This window comes from Barbus barbus, assembly GCF_936440315.1.
Source record: "Barbus barbus genome assembly, chromosome: 10".
In the NCBI taxonomy this organism is placed as follows: domain Eukaryota; kingdom Metazoa; phylum Chordata; class Actinopteri; order Cypriniformes; family Cyprinidae; genus Barbus; species Barbus barbus.
Genome location: NC_136738.1, coordinates 9,392,708 through 9,403,360, shown reverse-complemented (window position 1 = coordinate 9,403,360; position 10,653 = coordinate 9,392,708). Strand labels below are relative to the sequence as shown.

Genomic DNA, 10,653 nt, shown 5'->3' with positions numbered 1-10,653 from the left:
TGTATGCAGTATTAAGTCATATAAAACACAATTTCCCATCAATAAAATGCTGAGTGGCTAGTAAATTTGGAAAACCACTAGTCACAAAAAAGTTAACGTCAAGCCCTGTGTATCATATAAAGTGAATGTTATTTACTTTTAGACAAACTGAACAAAACTGGTTTACACCCTGATTTTGATTAGACCAACATAAAAATGCCATTTAAATAAATGGTAATAATAATATAAATGGTAAATAAACCACTTTTTCACTTTAATTATATATTTGGGGTTATGTAATGCTTATGTTGCTTGGGCGAGTTATTTCTGTACTAAGATACGTCTGAATTCTACCACTGAAGCATTAGTACTCTTAACCCTGTCACCACCTCTCTGATTCAGGGTTACTTGAGGATTCACAGTCCCTGATGAGTTCAATGCAACAGAGGGAATTTTACATCTTATCTTCGTTTCCACTTGACTGAGACACACCGATCAGGGCAGAATGTTAACTCTTGTTCTTGGGTGTTTCTGAAGACAATTTTAACTTGTTCTGAGAAAGTGGGGGCTGGTACCTCTGTAATTGTAAATAAACAGTCAGAGGGTTGCCAGATTGTAGCCACTTATTCCCCAGGCCACATATAATCTGCTGGCAGCCGTAATGAGATTATGAGCTTGGCTGTGCTCTCTCTGTTTAGTCACTGATGGCAAATATCAGTGAAGTGATTACAGAGTGAGGGAACACTGATGCACACACAGAAACACTGCCACACACACACAAAGCACAGTGTAACGTGTTTGTACGCTGTCATGTCCCCGGGGCCGATGGGTTTTAAGAGCTGTGAATAGAGCAGCTGCTTCCTCATGATCTAAAGGTCAAAAATACAATAGAGGGTCAAACCCTGATGAAGTGCTTTCACTACACGCTATAATAGCCTTTTAACCCAGAGGATAGACCTGCATCACACCCTGATGCCGTATACAGGAATGGCATGATTTGGATGGATGTTTAGATTTTGGGTTACATTTTATTTTAACCTTTTCACACGTGAGTTTAAAATATTCTAGCTGAGCCCCCTGCGTGAGTTTTTTCAGGCGACCTTTATTTGAGAATGTATTCAAACTACCAAATTGCCTTATTGTTTCCATGGCGACGCGTCGTGCTTGTCATGTGACACACCGCAGCAACAATAGCGCTGTATGACACATGGATCGCTTTTACTTCGTTTTTTCCTTTTTTTTATTATTAATATTCACAAACATACTCACAATATTATGAAATATCTGATATTCCGATTCTCAAATATGTGCAAATAAATTTATTTGGTAGTTTAAATACTTTTATAATGACCGTGTTAGTTGATCATACTGGGTGATGGGCGCCGCCATGTTTGTTCGCGCTGAATCCGAGCTGTGGGACTGGGAATAAGACCATGTAAATTCATCCTCTCTTCCCGAAAAACGTTAAAGTAAGTCTCCGGTTAAACTGGGAGAAGAGCAGAGTAAACTTTAAAGTTATCTACACAATCTGTATATGATATCAATAAAACATGTTGTCAGATTATATTTGTAAGGATCATTATTGCTGCTTCCATAGACATCAGCGTGTATTTTACAAACTATAAATGTATGGTTTTGCTAGTATTTATGTGTATTTAAATGTCTGAAACCTAAAATAAGCATTATATGGTTGAAAACACTGAATATTTGTGATAATATGACAAGCGCTCATCAGCCAACGCGCGAAAGCAGATTTGAATTCAGCAGTTGATGACGTGACTCACTGAAGGTTCTAATCACACCGGTGTGAGCGTACGCGTTAAAGGGTTGGTGTTCTTGTTGCAGTGTAACTATACATTTAAGTACTGAGTAATATTGATTAACTACATGTTCTTACTATGTGTGACCCTGGACCACAAAACCAGTCTTAAGTGTCAATTTTTCGAAATTGAGATTTATACGTCATCTGAAAGCTGAATAAATAAGCTTTCCGTTGATGTATGGTTTGTTAGGACAGAGCAATATTTAGCCGAGATACAACTATTTGAAAATTGAGGGTGCAAAAAAAAAAAAATCTAAATATTTAGAAAATCGCCTTTAAAGTTGTCTAAATTAAGTTCTTAGCAATGCATTTTACTAATCAAAAATTAAGTTTTGATATATTTACGGTAAGAAATTGACAAAATATATTCATGGAACATGATCTTTATCCTAATAACCGATAAAATGGTGTGCGTCATGACGTCATCCCTAAAAAAACTAATTGTGGCATAAGTTTTGGTGTATGCATAAAAAATGTTGCCCTTGAGCTGTTTCCTTACATAATTTATCCTTTTGCTAAATTATAGGCTAGGCTAGCTGTTCTAAATCAATTTGAAACAAACAAAGCCTATTAAATTGTATAGGCCTACATAAAATAATTTTTATTAAGTGTCATGTTTTTTTGTATTTTGTTATAGACTAGATAGATAGGCCACTGTTGATAATCAAGCAATGATCATAAACAGTTGCAGTTGTATTATTATAATTTTTCTGATTAACGTTTATAGAAAATATGAATGTTCATTCCAATTATTTTATTTCTCCTAACCGACCGTCATATTAACCGTTAACCAACAAGATTATGTTAAATTACAATTAAATTAAATTTAAGTTGATAGGTAGCTTGACCCATTACAAATACCTAAATTTGTTTTCCAGGGATTTATTTTATACAAACAAAAAGCAGCATATATATATGCAGCATATATTTTATATATAAAAGAAACAGGCCCATATGCAAAATATATTTGTCTAAATCATTAATGAATTAACAAAACGAAAAAAAAAACTGCAACAATTAGCAGCCTATATGCAGAATTTCGGTTCATCTTTGTGATGCACTCTTGAGAAAGCGGCAGTTTTCCTTTATTTCACAAAAGTATGTTTTGTTTTTTATTGTGGATGTACACAAATAAAATAAATATTTTGAATAGTTTTGAATAATGTCTTACTCTTATATGACCACAAATGAAGTAGTAGGTTAGTGCAAGTTGTTTCCACTTTTACAAGGAAAAAAACAAAAAACACAAGTGATTGTGCCGGCGCCTCACGCGCAGTTAAGCATAGCCTGTTCATGTCATAGCCTAATAAAATACAGTCAGCCAAAAATATTGAAGAAACATGAAAAAAATATTTTATTTCCCCTCACTCCACAACAAATCATTTAAATTTAATGGTAGAAAGAACTCAGAACAAAGCAAGAATACAAATGAAGCTAACAAGCCAAAACGAATTAATGTAAACTTTAGGACTTCACGTTCCAATATTTAAAACAAAATATGCTTAGCATAATATCACGGGGTTATGGTGGTCAAGCTGAAAGGCACGGACTACAGGCTATTTAAACTGAACAGTGCACTGTAAAAATAATAAAAATAATAATCATGTAAACATAGGCTAGCCTACTAACACCAAATTAAGATAAGCATGTTTGAGAGGTAACTCGTCTTTTTCTTACCATGTGCAAAATAATTTTAGATACAATTTAATAATATGAATATGATTTAATGCGCTTTTGAACTACTGGGAAATGGTGCTTTAACGTGAGCAACACATGAACACGGATGCTGCCTATAGGTTAATTCTGTCATGACACCACATTTATTTGCGTTAAATCCCCTTTTCTTGACAAAAAGTGTTTCCAAACTATTTTTTGTGACATTTGAAGTATCGATATGGAATTTATGCGCTAAAGTTAAACGGAAAAAATATTTTGTCGACACATGAGAAATTTAATCCATAATTGGCATTTCCATCAGCTAAATCGTAAATATTTTAAAGCGCTAAATATTTTTTCGCAAAAAAATCCTTGGATGGAAACCTGGTTAATGACACTTCAGCTCAATAAATTACATGTTTATGATTGAATTGATTTTTTAGTATTTCATTTTTATTGAAGCTGTAACATTGCTGTATTGTCTTCTACAGGCATGAGCGGATCAATACTCGCAAAACCCTGATCATTGAGAGCTGTCCTGATGATGATCTGGTGAACCTGGAAGTTTTAGATGAGGTATTTAATTTAGCTGAAATCTAAACAAATGCGTTTAATTTCTTTATCATACAGAAATATTTTTATTTTGATGTAAAATCAAAATGGACCTTATTTACTTTATGTGTTCCTGGACGTGTTTTTGATAATTTTTTCCAAATAATTGCATAACATTAAAATGCATTATGAAAACATAACATAACATTATGAAAGTAAAATGAGTTGCAGTTTGCATTTTATGTTGACTTTAAAATGTAATGGAATTCAATTACAAACTAAATTAATTAATCAATTACTAAACTGTCTGCTCAAATTATGTGAATTCAGTGAATCTTGTAGTATAAACAACAAAGAAACATTTCCATCTCCAGCATTCCTCTTTTCTAGGAAATAATCATTACACATCTTCAGAGGCGATTTCAGGAGCTGCAGATCTACACATATGTGGGTGATATCCTCATAGCGCTTAACCCTTTCCAGAGCCTCAACATCTACTCTCCACAGGTGAGAGGAGCAACATCAGGCTGTGCACTAAAGCATAATTTATGTCTAAAGTAGACCATCTTTGTTTAAACTATCTTGTGCACAATGTGTAATTCACGCTTGGTGTTGTGGGGAGCCACTTCAAGTTGGCTTTCTGAATCAAAGCTTCCATGTAGAGACAGAACTAAGATGTAGTTTCGCGTCTAAAAGCGCCTCTGTTCTCAGTTCTCAAAGCTCTATCATGGGATGAAACGCTCTACTAACCCCCCGCACATCTTTGCCACTGCTGATGCAGCCTATCAGAGCATGGTCACCCTCTCCAAAGACCAGGTACCACTTTCTGTGTCTGCGCTCTCATTCCTAAAACAATATAGAGTATATCTATAAGATATATACGGTTCAGAGACATAGTAGACTGACTTTAAATATGGTTTTAAATATTTATGTAGTTTATTTGAGAGAGAGACAAAATTCTTTTTTTTTTCAGCAAGGACACATAAAAATAATTAAAAAGTGAAATTAAAGACTTTTACAACGTTTAAAAAATCTATTAATGCTGTTTGAATATTATATATTAATGAAAAACTCTTGGGGGGAAAAGCAAGATTTCCAGAAAAATATTAATCACACTGTTTTCAATAATGATAATAATGAGAACATTTTCTTGAGCTGCATATCAGCATGTTTCTGTTGGATCATGTGACCCAAAAAGACTGGAGTAATGGCTGCATTTTAATATATATTAATTAGAAAAGTTTTTAATTGCAATTTTACTGTTTTTCTTTCTAAAACATTGAAGAAGAAAAAAAATCTTACCGACCCCAAACTTTTGAATTGTAGAGTAGATGCATCATAGGAGTATTGTCTTTTTTATTTTATTTTTATGAACCAGATGTCTACCAATTTTCCAGATTTCTATCAGATCTCACATTATATTGTTTTGCATTTTGTGTAATAATATTCTGTGGTGTCGTTTAAATTTTATTTATTTTTTGAATATACAATGGTTGACCTATTCATATATTTTCTTCCAATTTCATGTCTAGCAAAATAAAAAAAATGAAAAATTAAATAAAAATAGACATCAATATATAAATAAATAAAAAAATAAACATTGTACTACTGGTGCTTCTTTGTATGTTAATTTATGTGGAATGAGTGTTTATATATATTTATTGTTTTTCTGTGTAGTGTATAATTATTAGTGGAGAAAGTGGAGCGGGTAAAACTGAGAGCGCCCACCTCATTGTCCAACATCTCACATTTCTGGGCAAGGTTGAGTACTCACCTCTTTTATAATTTAGCTAACACACTTCATACAAACACTGCTGCATGTGCTATAAGAAATGCTTCAGTAACATAACGATGTGTTTTATAATGAGATTCCTGATCATTTTGCCTCTAGTGATGTAATCATCTTTGACTGTAAGATTTGTAGATCAAAAATCTGGGCCACACTCTTTAAACATCATCTGTTGTTTGTATTTCAAGGCTAATAATCGTACACTTTGTGAGAAGATTCTTCAGGTTAATCCCCTGGTGGAGGCGTTTGGTAACGCGTGCACGGCCATTAACGATAACTCCAGCCGCTTCGGAAAGTACCTGGAGATGAAGTTCACACCTACAGGGGCCGTGATGGGTGCTAAGATATCTGAGTATCTTCTAGAGAAATCAAGAGTCATCAAACAGGCTACGTGAGGAACCACTGTGCCTAGATCTGTGGCCATTTTTTAACATTGATTACTATTCACAGCTTGTATTTTTAATTTGCAGGGGCGAGAAAAACTTTCACATATTTTACTACATCTATGCTGGTCTTTATCACCAAGACAACCTCAAGAAATACAGGCTACCCAACAAAACTGCCCCCAGGTTTGTGTGTTTATTTGGAGTGAAAGAGACTCTTATAAAGATGTGTAATTCTGAATCCAGGTCATGTATCTACAATGTCACTGACAGAGATCAGAGATTCACGTTACTTCTGTTCTTTCAGATACATTGACTGTGTTAATGGTAAAGTAATGCAGGACATCATCTCTAGCAAACTCTACAAGGAGCAGTTTGATGCCATTCAGGACTGTTTCCGTATCATAGGATTTACTGAAGAGGTACAGCTGGAATTCTGATTTATATTTCTTAATCCTATACACTTATTAAAGGGATAGTTCACCCCCAATTTATATTTTATATACAGGAAGTGAATTCTGTGTACAGAATTCTATCAGCCATTTTAAACACAGGAAATATTGAGTTTACATCCACCAGCTCCCAACATCAGAGTGACAAGAGTGAGGTGCCCAACTCTGAGGCCTTAGATAATGGTAAGAGCCTTAATAAGATGATTAACCCTTAACTACATACAGTAAAACAAATTTAGCTCTCTGCTGTATAATCACTCATCCATGTTTTATTTATGTATTTATTTATTTATTGACTAGTTAGTTAGCTAGGATGGAAGTTAGTTAGTTTGTTGCCGCTTGTCAATTGCCGGTATAATTAACCTGAATACAGAGAATATTAGAAACACTCTGAATCTTCTATGAATGCAAAGATCCGAGACCTACAGGTCACACGTCTATATTGTCTGACGTGGCCTTAAACCCATGACTACCCTAGTGAAAAATAAACACACTAAAATGTATTTGAAATAGGCTATATATAAGTATACTACAAATTTATGTGCTCAATAAAAATACCTTGCAATACTTTTAGTATAATAAACTGGTATACTTAAAGTCTGCTGAATTGAAACAACAAATTTTGTGCTTAATGAATTTTAATTGTGCAGAAGTAGTGCTGAAGTCCAACTAAAGATATGCTGAAGTATATTCTATTGCAAGGATACTTCAGGTACACTTTAAATACCTTGCATGTAGAGACTGATATTATTAAAAGATCATATAATCCTCATCAACAGTGACATTAAAACAAATTTTAGGCTTAATATTAAGAAATGTGCATTGTGCACAAGTAGTACTTCTAATAAAGGTTAATTATAATTTTTATATCGGTAAGTCTCAAGCGATATGTTAGTAAATATGCTAATAGATTTGAACTATACTTAGTGTGAAATAAATGTATTTTAAATATATTCATATTTTCTAGTGTAGCTAAACCTGGAATATAATATTTTGAAATACTGTATTTCAAATGTTAGTGTAAGGGTAACATGTAATTTAAAGGGAAGAAGTTTAATTTAGCTCAAAGGGAATCATTTATGATTTTATAGGGAATTTGAACAGACTCACTGTTTTATGGCTGATCACTGAGGCGGCAGCAATTCACTGAACAAGCCTTATAACATCAACTCTGCACTGGATATTAAAATCCAAAATATAGTGAAAACACTATTAAACAGCACAGTAACAAGATCGGTAGATTAAGACATTAACTTGTAAGCACAAAACACAAGATACTTCTCTTTTCAATATAAATAAGATTTTATTGTAACCTGTAACGATACTAGGTGGTTTTTCTTCTCATCGCGGAGTTAAGTAGCCGCTGGCATGTAGGCCAGAGCACGCTCAAAGAGAGCTAAAACAGCGTCAAAATGTGGTGGCAAAAAGAGGTAGAAGCAGAAGAGAAGAGGAGAGTTTGATGGTGTCCTGAGTTTTTAAACTTGGCTTTCAGACCCATCCCAATGGATGTCTTGACCAATTAGAAATGATCTTAGCTAGGGGTGTTGCTCTGTTTCTTCCCCATCATAAATCCTGTATCAGTCACATGGTCCGAATTTTTTGTAAAGTATAATTTTGGACATGATTTCTATAACAAGACTATGACAAAGAACTGATTGGAAGAAACATTTAAAGCATGATTTTTCAAACTCATACATACCAAACACGTATATGAATCCTTCAGCTGTTCAATAATGATTAATATGTGATTAACATGATAGTCAATATGTGATTAACATGATAGTCAATTGTGTGGGTTACATTCATGATATGGAGTTATGCATAGAAATGATTAGCTGCTCATAAGTCCTTTAAAAAATTATTTTAGGTGCATATGAAAAAGAGAGTCTCTGTGTAGTTCTATGGAGAACGTCTCGGTTACGTATGTAACCCTTGGGAACGGAGACATCACGTCAGTGACCGACGAATTGGAATTGGGATCTCGCTTAGAGAGTCCAATCCACTACGAGTGTATCTAAACGAGCCAATGCACATTGGCATGCAATTATTACATCCAGCTGCCGCTGATCACAGTGTGAGTATAAGTAGGCAGCAGGTGCAGCGCATATTCAGGTTTTAGCTGAGGAGCCGAGCCGATGACCGACGAATTGGGATCCCTACCAAAGGGCCATGGATACTGCCCCTTCCAGTGTCCTGTGGAAGCCTCCTGCGCCCCTATTTTTTGGCGCAGGTCAGGGCTTACCACAGAAGACCAGTTACTGTTGCTATGGCACTACCCACTCAGTAAGACTGGATAACACTGGGAAACGTACCCGTTCCACTTGGAACCAGACGCTGCGGAAGCCCACCCTTCCCAAAGGAGGTTCAGAAGCACTTATGCATATGAACAACCGTTTAGGTGCATATGGAAGAATAGAGGTGATTGTAGCCTCTTGGACAATGGCAGAACATCTGCCAGGGAAACACGGGCTCTAAGGCTATACCGTGGACTTCACACACATGGGATCCAATTAGGTCTCACATATGGAACCCAGCCCTCTATCGGTTCTCACAGATTCATCGAGTGAGGGCCTGACGTCAGACTCTCCGCCACGTCTGACTGCCGAGGGAATGGAGGAGCTCGACAGGGTCTACAGTACAGACTCTCTGGAGCAGTTTTAGCAAGCTGACCCAAAACCAGAGCCTCTCAGTGCTTCTACCCGTTTGAGGTGAGAACACAGGAGGAAACCGGTTCCACGCGAAGGCTATAGAACCTAGCGAATGTGTTAAGGGTTGCCCAGCCCGCGGCTCTACAAATATCTGCCACGAGCCATCGCCCAGGAAGATGCAACACTTCTAGTAGAGTGGACTCTCAACCTGAACGGGCAGGGCACACCTTGTGCCTGATAAGTCAGGGTGATGATTCCCCTTCTGCCGGCCTCCGTGACAGACAAAGAGCTGGTCTGAGGTCCTGAAGCTTTGCGTCCTGTCAACGTAGCATCTCAATGCTCGGACGGGACAAAGCAAAGCTAGGGCTGGGTCTGCCTCCTCTGAGGGCAGCGCTTGCAGGCTCGCCACCTGGTCCCTGAAGGGAGTAGTGGGAACCTTTGGCACATAGCCAGGCCGGGGCCTCAGGATTACCTGGGAGTCAGCCGGCCCAAACTCTAGGCACGAATTGTCGACCGAAAATGCGTGCAGTTCCCCTACCCTCTTGATGGAGGCCAATGCAAGCAGGAGCAGAGTCTTCATTGAAATAAACTTCAGCTCAACTGTCTGCAAAGGCTCAAATGGGCCCTGTTGTAGTGCTCTGAGCACTAGAGACAGGTCCCAAGAGGGTATAGAGGGGGGCCGTGGAGGATTTAACCTTCTTGCCCCCCTAAGGAACCTGATGACCAAGTCATGCTTACCCACCGACTTCCCTTCCACGGGGTCATGGTTGGCAGCAATCGCAGCCACATAGACTTTAAGGGTGGAGGGAGACAGCCTTCGCTCCAACCCCTACTGCAAAAAGGACAGCATGACTCTGATCGGGTACTTCCGGGGATCTTCTTGGTGAGAAGAACACCACTCGATGAACAGGTTCCACTTCAAGGTGTAAGCATGTCTCGTAGATGGCGCTCTCGCCGAAGTGATGGTGTCAACTACCTCTTGGGGTAGGTCACCTAGAACCTCCGTGTCCCGTCCAGGGACCAGACGTGAAGTTTCCAGAGGTCTGGATGCGGGTGCCATAAGGTGCCCCGTCTCTGAGTCAGTAGATCCTTCCTCAGAGGAATCTGCCAAGGAGGGGCTGTCACGAGGAGCATCAGTTCTGGGAACCAAGTCCGAGTGGGCCAGTGCGGTGCCACGGGCAGGACCTGCTCCTCGTCCTCCCTGATCTTGCACAGTGTCTGTGCGAGAAGCCTCACTGGGGGGAACGCATACTTGCAAAAGACCCGCGGCCAGCTGTGGCCTTTCGTCTGGGCCGATGGAAGGATATTCGTACATTTACTATAATTGTTTTTTATATATTACGCAAAGGGCTGACCCACATTGTACAGCGGC

The 10,653-nt window shown here is 37.8% G+C and overlaps 1 protein-coding gene across 1 annotated transcript in view; it reads left to right on the top strand.

The window, feature by feature from the left end:
* The first annotated feature begins 1,153 nt into the window (after positions 1 to 1,153).
* LOC306875696 (myosin-IIIb-like) overlaps positions 1,154 to 10,653 on the top strand; it is a 98,265-nt gene continuing 88,765 nt past the window's right edge. The window contains exons 1-8 of the mRNA XM_079426379.1: positions 1,154 to 1,448; positions 3,949 to 4,033; positions 4,400 to 4,516; positions 4,721 to 4,825; positions 5,687 to 6,189; positions 6,269 to 6,367; positions 6,489 to 6,603; positions 6,690 to 6,816. The gene's annotated coding sequence lies outside the window, so the exon portion shown is untranslated. The remainder of the gene's footprint in view (positions 1,449 to 3,948; positions 4,034 to 4,399; positions 4,517 to 4,720; positions 4,826 to 5,686; positions 6,190 to 6,268; positions 6,368 to 6,488; positions 6,604 to 6,689; positions 6,817 to 10,653) is intronic.